Below are 14,225 nucleotides of genomic sequence, written 5' to 3'. Positions count from 1 at the left end.
GGAGGGTTTGAGGCCCCTCCTCTGGGGAACAGTGGTGGCGTCCAGCTTCCGCCTTCACTATGAGAATCTTGATGACATCACTTCCCTTCGGCTTCCTGGTTGACTAACTGTACTCTGGACTCGTTGCTCCTGTGAGTGCCCCCCTGGTGGATCCGGAGGAAATTACAAGGATACTGTGCTTGCCTGAGGATTTTGAATTTTTTTCCAAATGGCAAAAGGTCAGAGACCAACTGCTGGAGAGATGGAGAGAATTCTGGAAAAGTTATCCAATATGGACAAGAAACTGGATGATTTGCAAAGAGGCCAAACGGAAATAAGAGCAGAAATTGTGACTATCCAAAAGGATTTAAAGGATACTCAACAAGTCTCAGCAGAAAACAAGCAGAAAGTGGAAGGTCTGGAGGGTGAGATGCGGGCAGTGCAGAAAAGAGAGGAGACGACAGGCAATGCTGTGCTTGGACTACAGATGGATAAAATGTCTTATTTCCTTAGGTTTCAAAATTTGGAAGAAGTGGACCAAGAAGATTTGAGAGATGTTGTGACTAAATTGTTGGGAGAATTTCTTGGGAGAGGTGTTGATTTCATGAATTGGGATGTGGATCGAGTTTATAGAGTTAATTCACAATATGCACGCACGCATGCAGTTCCCAGAGAGGTTCATGTCAAATTTGTGAGAAGAGGCGAGATGAAATTCTTAGAAAACATAGGAGTGGGGCACTGACTTACAGGGGCAGGGAGATAGCCATTCTGAGGCAGATTCCCAGACAGGTACGTGAAATGAGAAAGAAATATTACTTTTTGTCAAGCAAATTGTACCAGAAGGGAGTGGGCTTCAGATGGCTGATGCCAGAGGGATTGATGATTTTCCGGGAGGGCATTACGAAAAAAATTAGTACAATTGCGGAGGCTACGGCCTACGTGGAGGAACACAAAGCCCTCCTGGAATCAGATGACCCAGGAATTGAAGAAGGGGAGGTTATAGACCATGGGGCGGAGGCGGCTGCCGCTGTTGCGGCCCTGGAGTTGGGTCAGGCTGAACCCAGAGTTCTGAGATCCAAAACTAGGAAGTGATAAAGATATTTGGTATTGTGTTGGTTTTCCTTATTCTCTTTTGTATGATATTCTGTTTATTCTTGACCCTTCTTTATTGCGTATGTAAGATTTGTAAACTTAGCTACTTCGTGTCACCTGCTTGCCATATGGCTGTTGTATGTGTTAAAAAATTTGAGTAAAATTCTTATCTAGCATAAGAAAAATGAAAATTTGCCATACCTGATATGTATTTGTATATACCTTTTTTGACCAATAAAAACTTTTTGAACAAAAAAAAAAAACAATCTGGATTTGAAAGGGAAAGAGGAATTCATAGCTTGTGTGGGCACACACTTCAGACCTCTCAATACCTCACAAATCTTTTAAACATTTGCTGGCAAACACAAAATGAGCCTTCACCCCAAAGCATATTCACCCTTCTGAATTTGGATTATTACACAACCATATAAAATAGTATAAAATCACTCTACTAAACACATGGACTATAACAAAACTTTGTGAAAAAATTGATATAAATTCAAAATAAGATATAATATCTTTGGGTTGATTTAAAGCCAAGATATGAAAACAAGGAAAACAAGAAAGCTTCATCAAAAACTTAAATTGCCATAATGTTGTCTTCCTAAAGCTCCTTGCTTCCGTCTTTGCTCCAATTACAGTTTCTGTACTACTAAACTTTACGTCCAGTTTTAGAACCAATTATGAGAAAATAAGATTGAAAGAGAGTCAAAAATCCTTCCAGCCACTTAGACCTTTTCCTCATATCAGTAATGGGATGGGGTAGGGAAGGAATCTCAAGTATCAGTGTAAAAGTACCTTTTTTCCAACGATAACAGTTCAAGGATAAGTCAGATCAATAATAATGTCTCTCCATGTATCTCTCCTGCTCAGCTTTTCCTCATTATCTGACTATTCCAGAATATAAATAAAAACAGAGGAGGACAATTTTATGATTGGGAGAGCTTTGTGTCTGTTTTTAGGGTCCCATACTATAAATAAAGAGAATGGAGGACAATTCTTGTGATTGAGAGAACTTTGTCTATTTTTAGGGCCAGAATGATTACAGCTCAATGACAGAGCATAGATATTGAATATTCAGGCAAAGCAGAGCTGAGGAAAACTGTTGAGATCATTGCAAACTTCTCATAAATTATAGTCCATGAAGGTGGGGAGATTAGTGTTCCTTAGATGCCTTTCTATATTTTTATGCATAAAGCATGTTTCTATTAGAGTCTTCCTTCACAGATATGCTGCTCAGAATAATCTGTAATACTTTTATTTTTTAAAAAGGAGACCAAAGCACAGGTCTCTAAAAAGGATCTTAATTTGCCTATTTTGATGTGTGGACTTCCAGAATTGCCTGGACAGCATTCTGGAAGTTGAAGTCTACACATCTTAAAGGTTGCCAAATTTGAAAAACACCAATTTATCAGAACATCTAGCTCACGGGTAGCCAACTTTGGCAACTTTAAGACCTGTGGACTTCAAAATGGGCCAAAAAACAGGTGGGGGAAGGGCCAACCAGTGATGGGATTTGCCAGAACCGTTCTGAACCAGCTGAATCCCACCTCTGCCTTTGAGGCGAGTGGCCAGGAGGTGGGGCTGGGTGTTATGAGTGATGTTGAATTGGCCATGGCCACCCAGTCACTTGACACCTGGCCATGCCTACCCAGCCAGTCCTTTGGGCAGAGAACCAGTTGTTAAATTATTTGAATCCCACCACTGCATATAAGTGATTGTCTACAGAACAGTACAAAATGTCAGATGGTAATAAAATAAAACAATTAAAAAGCCTTGTCAGTTGAAACCAAACAAATTTCAATAGGGACTTATTCTATTGTATTTTAATTATTCTATCCATCCTGTAAGTTAAAATCTGCATTTTTCAGAACTGATTCTAAAGGAAAATATTAATGAACAAGTCCAATAAACTGGAGATGTAATAAAATATTCAATATAGTGACAAAAAGTAAAGGTATTTTCTCTTCTATTGTTTTGCTGGGCTTATGGCTATTCAAGTGACTTTACTAAAGGTACAAGTATGCTTCTGCACGTATTTGTTTAAGATGCTCATAATTTAGAAATATGTATTCTTTTTGATCCTACTCTACAGTTCTGACATCCTTTTGACTGGTCATTGTCCTATGAACAATAGAAATGTGATTCATTGCACTATTAAAATCTAGATATTAGCCATTACATGTGTTTTGTTGTTGCAAGGTCATTATCCTTGACAAATCCTCAAGTAATTATCTTTGACAAGTAGTGTTGGCTTCAATATTATTCAATCATATTTGAAGAGGCAAAATGAAAAAATGTTTCTACAGAAGACTTGCAAAATCAAAATATTTCAAAATACATGGCCAAGTGAGATTAATAAATGCATAAATCATGTCTCATTCAGATTCACATGAATAAGCAAAAGGACATAAGGATTCACAGATTCACTGTTGACTCTTAGCGATCACTTAGATAGATCATCTTCAGTCCTTCAGATCTTCCAGTGATGCAGGTTTTCCTCCTTGCTATGGTCATCATCTTCTGTGTTGATTTCCTATCAATCAACTGAAATGCCAGCTCTGCATATGCCGCATTTATTTATTTACAGAACCTCTATGGCTATTAATCCATACAATGTTTCTAGGTGGCACACAAGCAATAAAAACCTTATAAAAACAAACCCCCCTCCGTTGTACTCTAATTTCTGTTTTTCAAAGAACTATTTAAAAGAAGTTTAGACATTTCTTGAGGATGAACTATATGAACAAGATCAATACCTCTTCGCTTGTCAGGAAATGTTCATTCAAAACTCCTTCAAATTGGCAAGGCAACTAAGCCTTCATTTTGAAGTGTTAGTATGTTACCATATTACCACTGTAAAGGGTACAATATTTTATGGCACATTGAAAATTTTATGCAATTTTTAACAATAATGGAACAAAAAGAGCTATCTGTAATCTTTCATTTTAGTTTATTAGAAGTAATAGCAAAAAGAAGCAATAAACCAGCTTACTTGATACAACCATTATAACAAATAGTTTCAATAGCCATTATGGAGGCATAAAGGTCTTAAATATTTGAAATCAAAATATAAATATCAATTATGTTTATTGATTGGTTTTTTCCCCTGCAATTCAGTGAGTTCTATAATTTTCTAGAATTATTTCCAGATCTCTAGAAATAGACAGGCTTTCTCCTCAATGTGGCTCTTCAATTTTTCCAAGGGTGTACCCATCTCTGCTGTATTTATACTTATCCATCCTATTGCTGTACATGTTCCTATTCTTTCTGTCTACTTTTCTCAAAATTATAGATTTTTCAAATCAATATGTTTCACTGATTATTATATCTTTGGAGCTCTGTATTCTCTGTATTCTAGTGTTTCAATTAAATCCAATATACAGGTAACATAAGGCAACTTTTCCTGTGTGATATTTTTATATCAGGAAAAGAGAACACACAAACATGTTACAGTGATGGCTAGATTGTTAGAAGGAAAAGGGAAAAAAAAGGGGGAAATCCAGTAGCCTCTAAAATGGCTATATTGAGCAAGTATTAAGCACCAGAAGGAAAGGCAAACCAATGGATGGAAACTAATCAAGGAGAGAGCAACCTGGAACTAACCAAAAATTTCCCAACAGTGAGAACTATCAAACAGTGGAAAAGCTTGCCTTCAGAAGTTATGGATGTCCCATCACTGGAGGTTTTCAAGAAGAGACTGGACAGCCATTTGTATCAGACCTGGAAGCCATCTTTTGTATTGGGCCTTCAGATCTGCCACATTTACTACATGGGAAACTGGGAGGGGGGGATTGTATGGAGCAAGGGTGGTATATAGTCATAACAACATTCTTTTCTCAGAGAGTCTAGCACATGTTGCCCTACAGCTGGAACTGGGAGGCATCTCCAGTTGGGATGGTGCTTTGATTGGGCCATGTGATGAACATGTGATGGGCAGGGACTTGGACTTTCTATTGGGTGGGGAAAACCTGGAAGCTTTCAGATTCGGGTTTTCCCAGATCTGACATGACAATATGACATCTCTAATAAAATGGAACATTGAGGAACTTGTAGCCTCAGACTCTTCTTTCACTGGGGGTGTTACTTGGAACAATTTGTCTGACATAATATAGACTCTCTTGCTCATGCAGGGGGTTGGAATAGATGACATCCAAGGTATCCAACTCTGTAATTCTATGTTCTAAGTAATATACAGTAAGATACCTCATGATCCATTATGTCATCATTTCATATATATTTATTTACCTAAAAAGAAAAATAGAATAACCAGCCAAAAAAAGAAATCAAAGGGTGTAAGACAAGAAGGGTAGAGCCAAGAGAGGAATCAGTCAATTGTGTTATCACAAGTGATCCAAGCCCAGGCCCCATCCCTGAATTCTATCGATTCTTATTTAGTGCCAATTTGGTGATGACTATTAGTTTACCTAGGTTTACTAGGTTTACTAGGTTACTATAGACTGTATCTATAGTCTCTATAGTTTTCTTGGTAATATTTTACAAGTATTCCTAGAGTTGAGAGAAAGCAATTGGCCCCAGGTCATTCAATAAGATTTATTCCTAAATTTTATTCCTAACCCTAACCCTAAAACTCAGCATATCCCAGTTTCTAGCCTGATGCCTTAACACCACAATATACTGGATCTCTTTGTTTCATTTAACTATAGGAAAATACTTTTACTTCAATTAATTACGGATCATTATGAAAAGGATACCTCCTTTCCTCTGGTCATTGATGAGTATTTCCTTGAGGAAACAGTGAAACAGTGGACTCCTCCATCTCTCTCACCAGCTAGAATTGACCAGTATTCTACTACTCTTCCCTTCTAGCCCAAAATAACAAGAAAAAATGGTTATATTGGTGAAAAATTTTTGGTGGATGTTTTGCTTACTACTCAATGAGAGATAAAGAAGCACAATGAATAAATCATTCAGAGAATCAGATAAACATAGTTTAGAGCGGGGATGCCAAATGGGGGCCCTCAAGCCAGCTGCGTCATATGCAGGCTACACCCACTCCAGCTATGCAAATTGGAAAAACATCATGAAACATCACATGATGGCAATGTGATGCCACAAGTTTGACACCCATGGTCTAGGGAGAACATCAGGCCATTATTGTGACCAAATGAAGCTGAAGACTGCAATGCAGAAAAACTGTAAGTCATGTGATTTCTCACATATACAAACTGTACTTGCAGGTGATAACCTGGAGATAGGAAAAAATTAAGAAAAAAACATTTTCTTTCCATACAATAGTTTCACCTTATGGCAGGGAGAGGAACTGCTCTATAAACTATCAGAAAGAAATCTGTTGTTGGACTTAGAAAAGGAAAAGGAAGAGGAAGAAAAATGGCTAACAAGCAAAAATAGAATTAGATAGATGCAGCATCTGAAAATATGAGGGTTCCTGAATGATTCAGCAGCAACAGATATAAGTCAGCATAAAGACCATTATGCAGAAAGAAGGATAACGTGATATGTCATTAGTCTACCTTGCACAGATGTCCAGAGGAAAAAGGAGGGAAAAACTCAACACAATATGTTCTGCCAGCAGTAAGAGTGTGCTAGCTAAGTTTTAATTAAAGCCCTTGATTAACTCCTTGGGGAATATAGTAATAACTACACACTTAACAATAACTTAACGAAGGTATACTAGCATAGTAGGATAAGTATTATTATTACAGCCAGGGAGGTAGGTAATCACCAAATGGAGAATTAGGCCATAAATCAATTTGCTACATTCCACAGTTTTCTGAAATCAGATGTGGGAGTGAGGAGGCAGCCATGTCTATGCTTTAGCTGAATGCCATTTGCATACTCTTATGTGAATGAAATGATCTTTTCTATCTTTGAAATGTCATAGATGAGGAAAATAATTGAAATGGTTCCCCGAAACATTTTGCATACTGCAGCTTGTCTCTTTCATGCCACAAAAAGAAAACTAAATAATAATACAATATAAGGGAGAATAAATATAGTGCTTAATTCTTAACAATACTTAAAAAGTGACAAAAAGAAATAGGTACATAAAATATTCACCTCTACAAATGTGGAAGTTATTTCTGAAATAAGTATTGTTTAACAATTTGCACAACATAAGAAAATCTTATTCTATAGAAAAGATAATTTATGAATAGACAAAAAAATACCAAAAAATTACCAAATTTTTATATCTAAAAAATTTGCTTTATATCTAAAAACATATAAAAGACATAAAATATTAATAACATATAATAACAGTTACTATTCAGTTCCAGCTACCCTAATAGTCACAATGTCTTTCAATTTTCTGATAAAGCAACTCAAAGTAAAATTAAATACGAGATGGATGGATAGATATCCTTTATGAGTTCCATAGACACATCTAGTAAACCTAACTGATGGATTCAAATACCACTTTTTATCCTATCAGTAAAATGGAAAAAAAAAAAAAGAAATTGCAAAGAAAAAAATGGAGCACTGCAGATGGCTATGTTGATGTGGGATTAGGAAAATAATTAGACACTGATTTTGAAAAGTAAAAAATGGGCTAACAGTCCAGTTGGATATGAAATAAGTTTTTGAAATTATTATAAGAATCCTTTCCATGGACAAATTCTTAAATTTTAAAAAGATAGATAGATGACAGATAGATAGATAGATAGATAGATAGATAGATAGATAGATAGATAGATAGATAGGGTTTTTGAAGATGGACACTACAAGGAACTAAATATTACAATTAAAGGAGAATATTTAAATTTGACTTATTAATGCAGAATGGACGAAAACATTCTAATATTTATTTATTTATTATTTATTTATTTATTTGATTTCTATACCGCCCTTCTCCCGAAGGACTCTGGGCGGTGTACAGGCAAAATAAAACAGACAGTACAATATATAATTTAAAATGCAATTAAAAAACTTATTTTAAAATTGGCCTGAAAATTAAAATATACAGTGAGCTTGGCAGACATTGCTTGGCGGACGGCACCCTGAGAAGTCCCTCTCTGTGAGAGCGTACGGGTCAGTGGGAGGCATGTGGTAACAGCAGGCGGTCCCGTAAGTACCCAGGCCCTAAGCCATGGAGCGCTTTAAAGGTCGTAACTGTTATGTCCTGCACCGGCAGTGGCGGCCCCTAGTGGTCGTCGATGCTTTCTCGAAGTGGGTGGAAATCGCACTAATGCATTCCACCACTTCAGAAGCCGTCATTAGAACGTTGCGACGGTTGTTTGTAACCCATGGGTTACCCGACCTTGTGGTCTCGGACAACGGGCCACAGCTAACGTCCGCCCACTTTGAGTCATTCTTAGCGGGTCTAGGAATACACCATGCTCTCATTTCCCCGTTTCATCCGGCCAGTAATGGCCGGGCAGAACGAGCAGTCCGGTCAGTGAAAGAGGCATTGGCCAGGTCGGGCCCAGGGGGCTGGCAGGAGAGGTTGGATGAGTACCTCCTGGGGCAGCATTCCACACCGTGTCCACTTACGAATAAGAGCCCAGCAGAGTTACTCATGGGCAGGCGTTTGAGGACCACACTTGATAGATTGCACCCCCAATACTCACCTAGTCAGCCATTGGACTCCATGGGGTCAAACAGGAGATTTGATTTGGGGGAGGCGGTGTATGCCCGGAATTACAGCGGCCACCCCCTATGGTTCCCAGGAAAGATCGTGGGAATCACCGGCCCGTGCTCATACAGGGTCGAGTTAGATGAGGGTAGAGTGTGGCGCAGACATTGTGACCAGCTCAGGGCCCGGCGTCGGGTTGGGGATGGGCAGCTGCCAGAGTGGGGCACTCAGGAAGAGCCAGGAGGTAGCCCAACCCAATCATCCCGGGCAGAGGAGCTAAGCTACAAGGGAATAAGACGCCCAGCCCCTGTACCTGATAACCGAGAGGAAGCCTTGTCTGCTCTGCCGGTGGAGGGTCTAGGGGTCCCTGGGCCGGAGACGTCCCCCACAGAAGAGGCTGAGGAGTTGGGTCAGCCAGTGACCATGGCTACAACGGAGCCACGAAGGTCCAGCCGAATCAAGCGGCGCCCAGCGTATCTCCAGGATTACGATTGTGCAAGCTAGGGGGAAAGAAGTGTTATGTCCTGCACCGGCAGTGGCGGCCCCTAGTGGTGGAGATGGTTTCTTGTTCTGTTCGGATTGGCTCCTGCTTTTGGAGCTGAATATAAAGAGGGCTGTCAAAGCAGGCCTGGCCTGCTGGTTGTTGCTGGTCTCTGTGAGTTAAAATAAACGTTATGTGTGAACATCTGGGGAGCCTCAATTATTACGGAACCCACAGAATATAATAGTAACCAGCACCTTAAAGCGCACTCGAAAGGCCACAGGCAGCCAGTGCAGTCTGCGCAGGAGCGGTGTTATATGGGAGCTACGCGGAGCTCCCTCTATCAGCCGCGCAGCTGCATTCTGGACTAACTGAAGCCTCTGAGTGCACTTCAACAGGAGCCCCATGTAGAGAGCATTACAATAATCCAGGCGAGAGGTAACGAGCGCATGAGTGACCGTGCACAAGGCATCCCGATCAAGGAAGGGGCGCAACTGCCGAACCAGGCGAACCTGGTGGAAGGCCCCCCTGGAGACGGCCGTCAAATGATCTTCAAACGACAGCTGTTCATCCAGGAGGACACCTAAGTTGCGCACCCTATCCTTTGGGGCCAATAACTCGCCTCCAACAGTCAGCCGCGGCTGCAGCTGACTGAATCGGGGTGCCGGCATCCACAGCCACTCCGTCTTGGAGGGATTAAGCTTGAGCCTGTTTCTCCCCATCCAGACCCGTACGGCTTCCACACACCGGGACAGCACTTCAACAGCTTCATTGGGGTGGCCTGGGGTGGAGAAGTACAGCTGGGTGTCATCAGCGTACAGCTGGTATCTCACCCCAAAGCCACTGATGATCTCACCCAACGGCTTCATATAGATGTTGAACAGAAGGGGCGAGAGAATTGACCCCTGCGGCACCCCACAAGTGAGGTCCCTCGCGGTCGACCTCTGCCCCCCTGTCAACACCGTCTGCAACCGGTCAGAGAGATAGGAGGAGAACCACCGATATACGGTGCCTCCCACTCCCAATCCCCCCAACCGGTGCAGCAGGATACCATGGTCGATGGTATCAAAAGCCGCTGAGAGGTCTAATAGGACCAGGGCAGAGGAATAACCCCTGTCCCTGGCCCTCCAGAGGTCATCCACCAATGCGACCAAAGCTGTCTCCGTATAATATTGGATGAATTGAGGGATATTTGTGAACAATGAGCCAAGAAGTTAATTTTAAGAATGTTTTCTCTTATGGTAAGATTTCACATAGATGAATATTATGAAAAAGGAGCAACTTGTACCAGACAAGACTGAGATTGGTCTGAAGTGAATTTAAAAATGACATGTTTTAAGAATGATACAGAAAAAATTGCTATACTGGACATACAAATGAAACTGGGTGTTGTCTTAGTAATTAATTACTAATTACTAATTAATTGCTAATTATTAATAGCCAGGTAAGTTATTAATGCCTACACTAAATAACAAGGGTTCATCTATCTACAGCCCTTGGAAAGCATTGCTCTTTCTACTCATGCTCCATCGAGCCCAAACCACCTTCTCAAATAAGGGTATAAAAGTAATAAATCAGAAGATAATTTTCCTATATTGGATTTATAAAAAAATAAAGTAAAATGTTGAAGAATTTTGTTAGACAGCACAAAGAAAACTGAAGAGAAAGTTCCAGAACATTATTTGAATAAATTAAAGATCAAGTCTATTAAAACTAAAGGGAGGAATTTAAAGTTGGTTTATTTGATCAAGGTCAAAATAGATATGTTGTTCCTTCTGGTAACCCTTAACTCTTCTGCTGATTAGGACTGAATGACAAGGTTTAGGGATTTGTTTATAGGTAAGAGGTGATATATGGGAAAAAGAGATCTTCCCATATTTTAAGAGAAGGTGATAAGTTATTAAAATTGTTCTGATGAAGGGGAAGTCATTTCTTTATATATTTCTTTTTCCTTTTCCTTACTATATTATGTTTGATTTCTTTTTTATTTTTAATTTCTACACTTTCTATTTTTTTCCTTTTTCCTTTTTCTCTTCTTCTTTTTCTAATTTTATATTCTTCTTTTACTTTTCTAATTGTAATGTTTAATTCAGTCACTATAAAAATAAAATTGAGAAAACACATTTGGAAAACAATATATTGAAATTCTTATCCATATTCAGAGATTACATTTTCAAGATTAGCTGTTTGTACCCTTTGATGTTGGAAATGGTATAATAAAAGAAGAAGGAAAATATGTGGAAAATATGATTGTATAGCTCCATCACTTCTATTAATAAAGAAATTAGTGTGTATGCAGTTTTATTCTGGGTATATAGAAATAATATGTGAATTATTTTTGTTCAAGCACCTGGTTCCCATTCCATGTAGATTCCTCTAAACTTCTTTTCAATAATAGTATTGTTCATATCCATTGACAGTAACAATAATAATCCTGCATAATAGGCTCATTGCAAAAGCCAGTGCCTTTTTTCTCCAGCTTAGACTTGGTATTGTGCAATGCAAGAATAATTCAGTTGTAGCTTGTTTGAACAGCTCTAAGATAAGCAAGCACAAGTGGTATGTATCACCTGCTACAAGTTCCTCTATTCATTTTTGCTGCTCCCTAGTGGCCTGCTACTTTTTCTTGGCAGAGAAATATTAGCTGAAAAGAAAGAGGTAGCACATAAATGAAAGATGGGTTTACAAGGCTTTTGATTGAATCTGGCAACCAACCATAGCTCACAAAAGTTAGTGTAGCAAGTATGAATGCTAGCCAAGTTCAAATATGTTACAATGACTTATTTGTGGATTAATCCTTTCTAAACACTAAAATTCTCACTTTTATTCTTCTTATTTCAAATTTTGTCCTCATGAGACCGTTCACTACTGTATGTTATATATGGATGAAATACCCATTGTTTTAATGAATAAATTTTATGAAGGAGGAAGAGGAGAAGAAGAAGAGGGAGGATGAGGAGAATATATAGCTCTGCAAAAAAAAAATTGAATGCTTCAACTGGGATTCATTGTGGAAAAACACAGAAGAGTTATTGATATACATTGGAAGAAATTACTAGAATAGGATAATGGGTCAAATTTGATAAACTATGAGCAATTCTATATAAGAAATATTGTCAGTTTGAAAGCAGATTTTGGTCTCATGATTCTTATGATGTCAACAGTGCAGGAGGGTGGGGTGATTTATTTGCATTTCAGATAATGGAGTTGAAATATGGCATCAGTTTGTTTGCTCTGTTGAAGAACTGCATCATCTCTCCTCCTAGATTCTGAACTCCAAGGTAATAAGGTAAATGCTATCTTGATGGCTTTATAGCTGTCTTTCAATAGCCCTGATAATATGGCCAGGATAAAGTTGATAAATCTTTTTTTGGTTAATCAGCTTTGTTCAGCAGTTGATAAACCAAGTTTCTCTTCTTCTTTTTCTTCTCTATGGAATATAGGATGAAATTTACAGCTTGGAGCAAGGCGTGTTTTTATTCTTGCATCATTTCAAGGCAGAGAAGTAAGAATCATGGATCCCTTACAAATTGCTTCTGAAGTTTGGGAGAGTGAAAATCATGATGGCTTGGAAATGGGCTGTGAGAATTTAACAGTGTTTTATTTCAGAGGTGGAATGAGATGAAATGTATCAATGTGTGAAGGTATTTGTTCTAATGCTTGATTTCACAAGACATCTTGTGGTATTCGTTTTTTTCTCAAAGATTAAAAACCAAGGTAAAAATTGCTATATGCTATACACTCTGGGTTTAAGATCTTGGTGAACTTATCATAGAATTTCATTCTTTCAAAGAAGCCCCATCCTTTTTTTTAGTTCTTCCTGGCCACAAGAGTACAGTAACTCTTTTTTCAGATTAACAAATAATTAAGAGCATTAAACAGTGGAATATTCCAGTGTTCTAGCAGGAAGCAATTTTACTTTTATTATCTTCATGTTTTCTAGAACAAATTTTATACTATTTACCTTATATTTTCACACCTGCATTCCCACATCATTGTCTGTGATGGTGAAACAAAAGGTCAGTGTGGTAAATCCAAGGATATATAAAATGATTAGAAATAAATTTAATTGTCTAGTCATGGATTCTTTCTGGGAAATACAAAATATCCCTACAAATAAAATTGTAACTGAACAGAGACATTATTAGAGAAATCAAATAACTGAATGTATTGGGGTATGGAAAAAGTGGGTTAGTTATACAAATAAATTGTGGACAATATAAAACAATCAGGTATTCCAGATTTTGCACTTGCAATGTATTTTTCAAGATGCTTTGTGATTTTTGTACTTTTTTTTCTTTATGATTGGTATCTATGTGAATATTTGTTACACTGAATTTCTTTGTTGTATGGAGGTTTATTATCGTTAAATATTTCAGTTCAGTTGCATATCAAAATAAAATAGAAAAATGATTAAACATTTTTTTCTTAGTTTGCAATTGTTTCTAAACAAATTCTTTTTAACTTTGGAAGAACACATGTTTGTGTTGACAGAGTGTATTTTTATTATGCAAATCACTTAATTTGTTTCTTTTTAAATATTATTTTGCCGTGTCATCAGTCTAGGAAGGAAGTGCAAAAGTGTGCATGGAAGCAAGCAAAACCCTAGCAGTCCTGATATTATTTTACATTTACATCTTGGTTTTATTATAATTGTTAAGTTCGGGAAGTAACGAGGCTGGAGACCAGGGTAGTGACAACAGCTCTTTAATATAGGGTGAACCCAGCAACAGGCTGGGGGAAAAACCTCTCCTTTTATACAGTTCTGCTGGAGGCTTCGTCCAATCAGCAACGTGCTGATTTCCCGCTCAAATATTTAAAGGTACAAACATGAATACATAACACTCCTCCCCTCCCAGAAAACACTTTGCCTCTATTTACATATTTATTTACATGTTATTTTTCGACGTAGTCACGCAAATAACCTGGGCGTCTCCTAGTTCTTTCTGACCTGCGCGGTTCAGTTCTGGGTGGTGTTTTGAGCTGGTCGGAGGGGCTGTTTTCTCCTCCCAGCTCTTTCTCTGGGCCAACGGGCTCCGGATTATTGGCCGACTCTTTTTCTTGGCCATCCGGCCTTGGATTAATTTTGGAATTTTCCCTGCTGCTTCCCTCGGGGAC

This window comes from Ahaetulla prasina, chromosome 5, assembly GCF_028640845.1.
Source record: "Ahaetulla prasina isolate Xishuangbanna chromosome 5, ASM2864084v1, whole genome shotgun sequence".
NCBI lineage: Eukaryota > Metazoa > Chordata > Lepidosauria > Squamata > Colubridae > Ahaetulla > Ahaetulla prasina.
Note: the sequence above shows the minus strand (reverse complement) of the source record.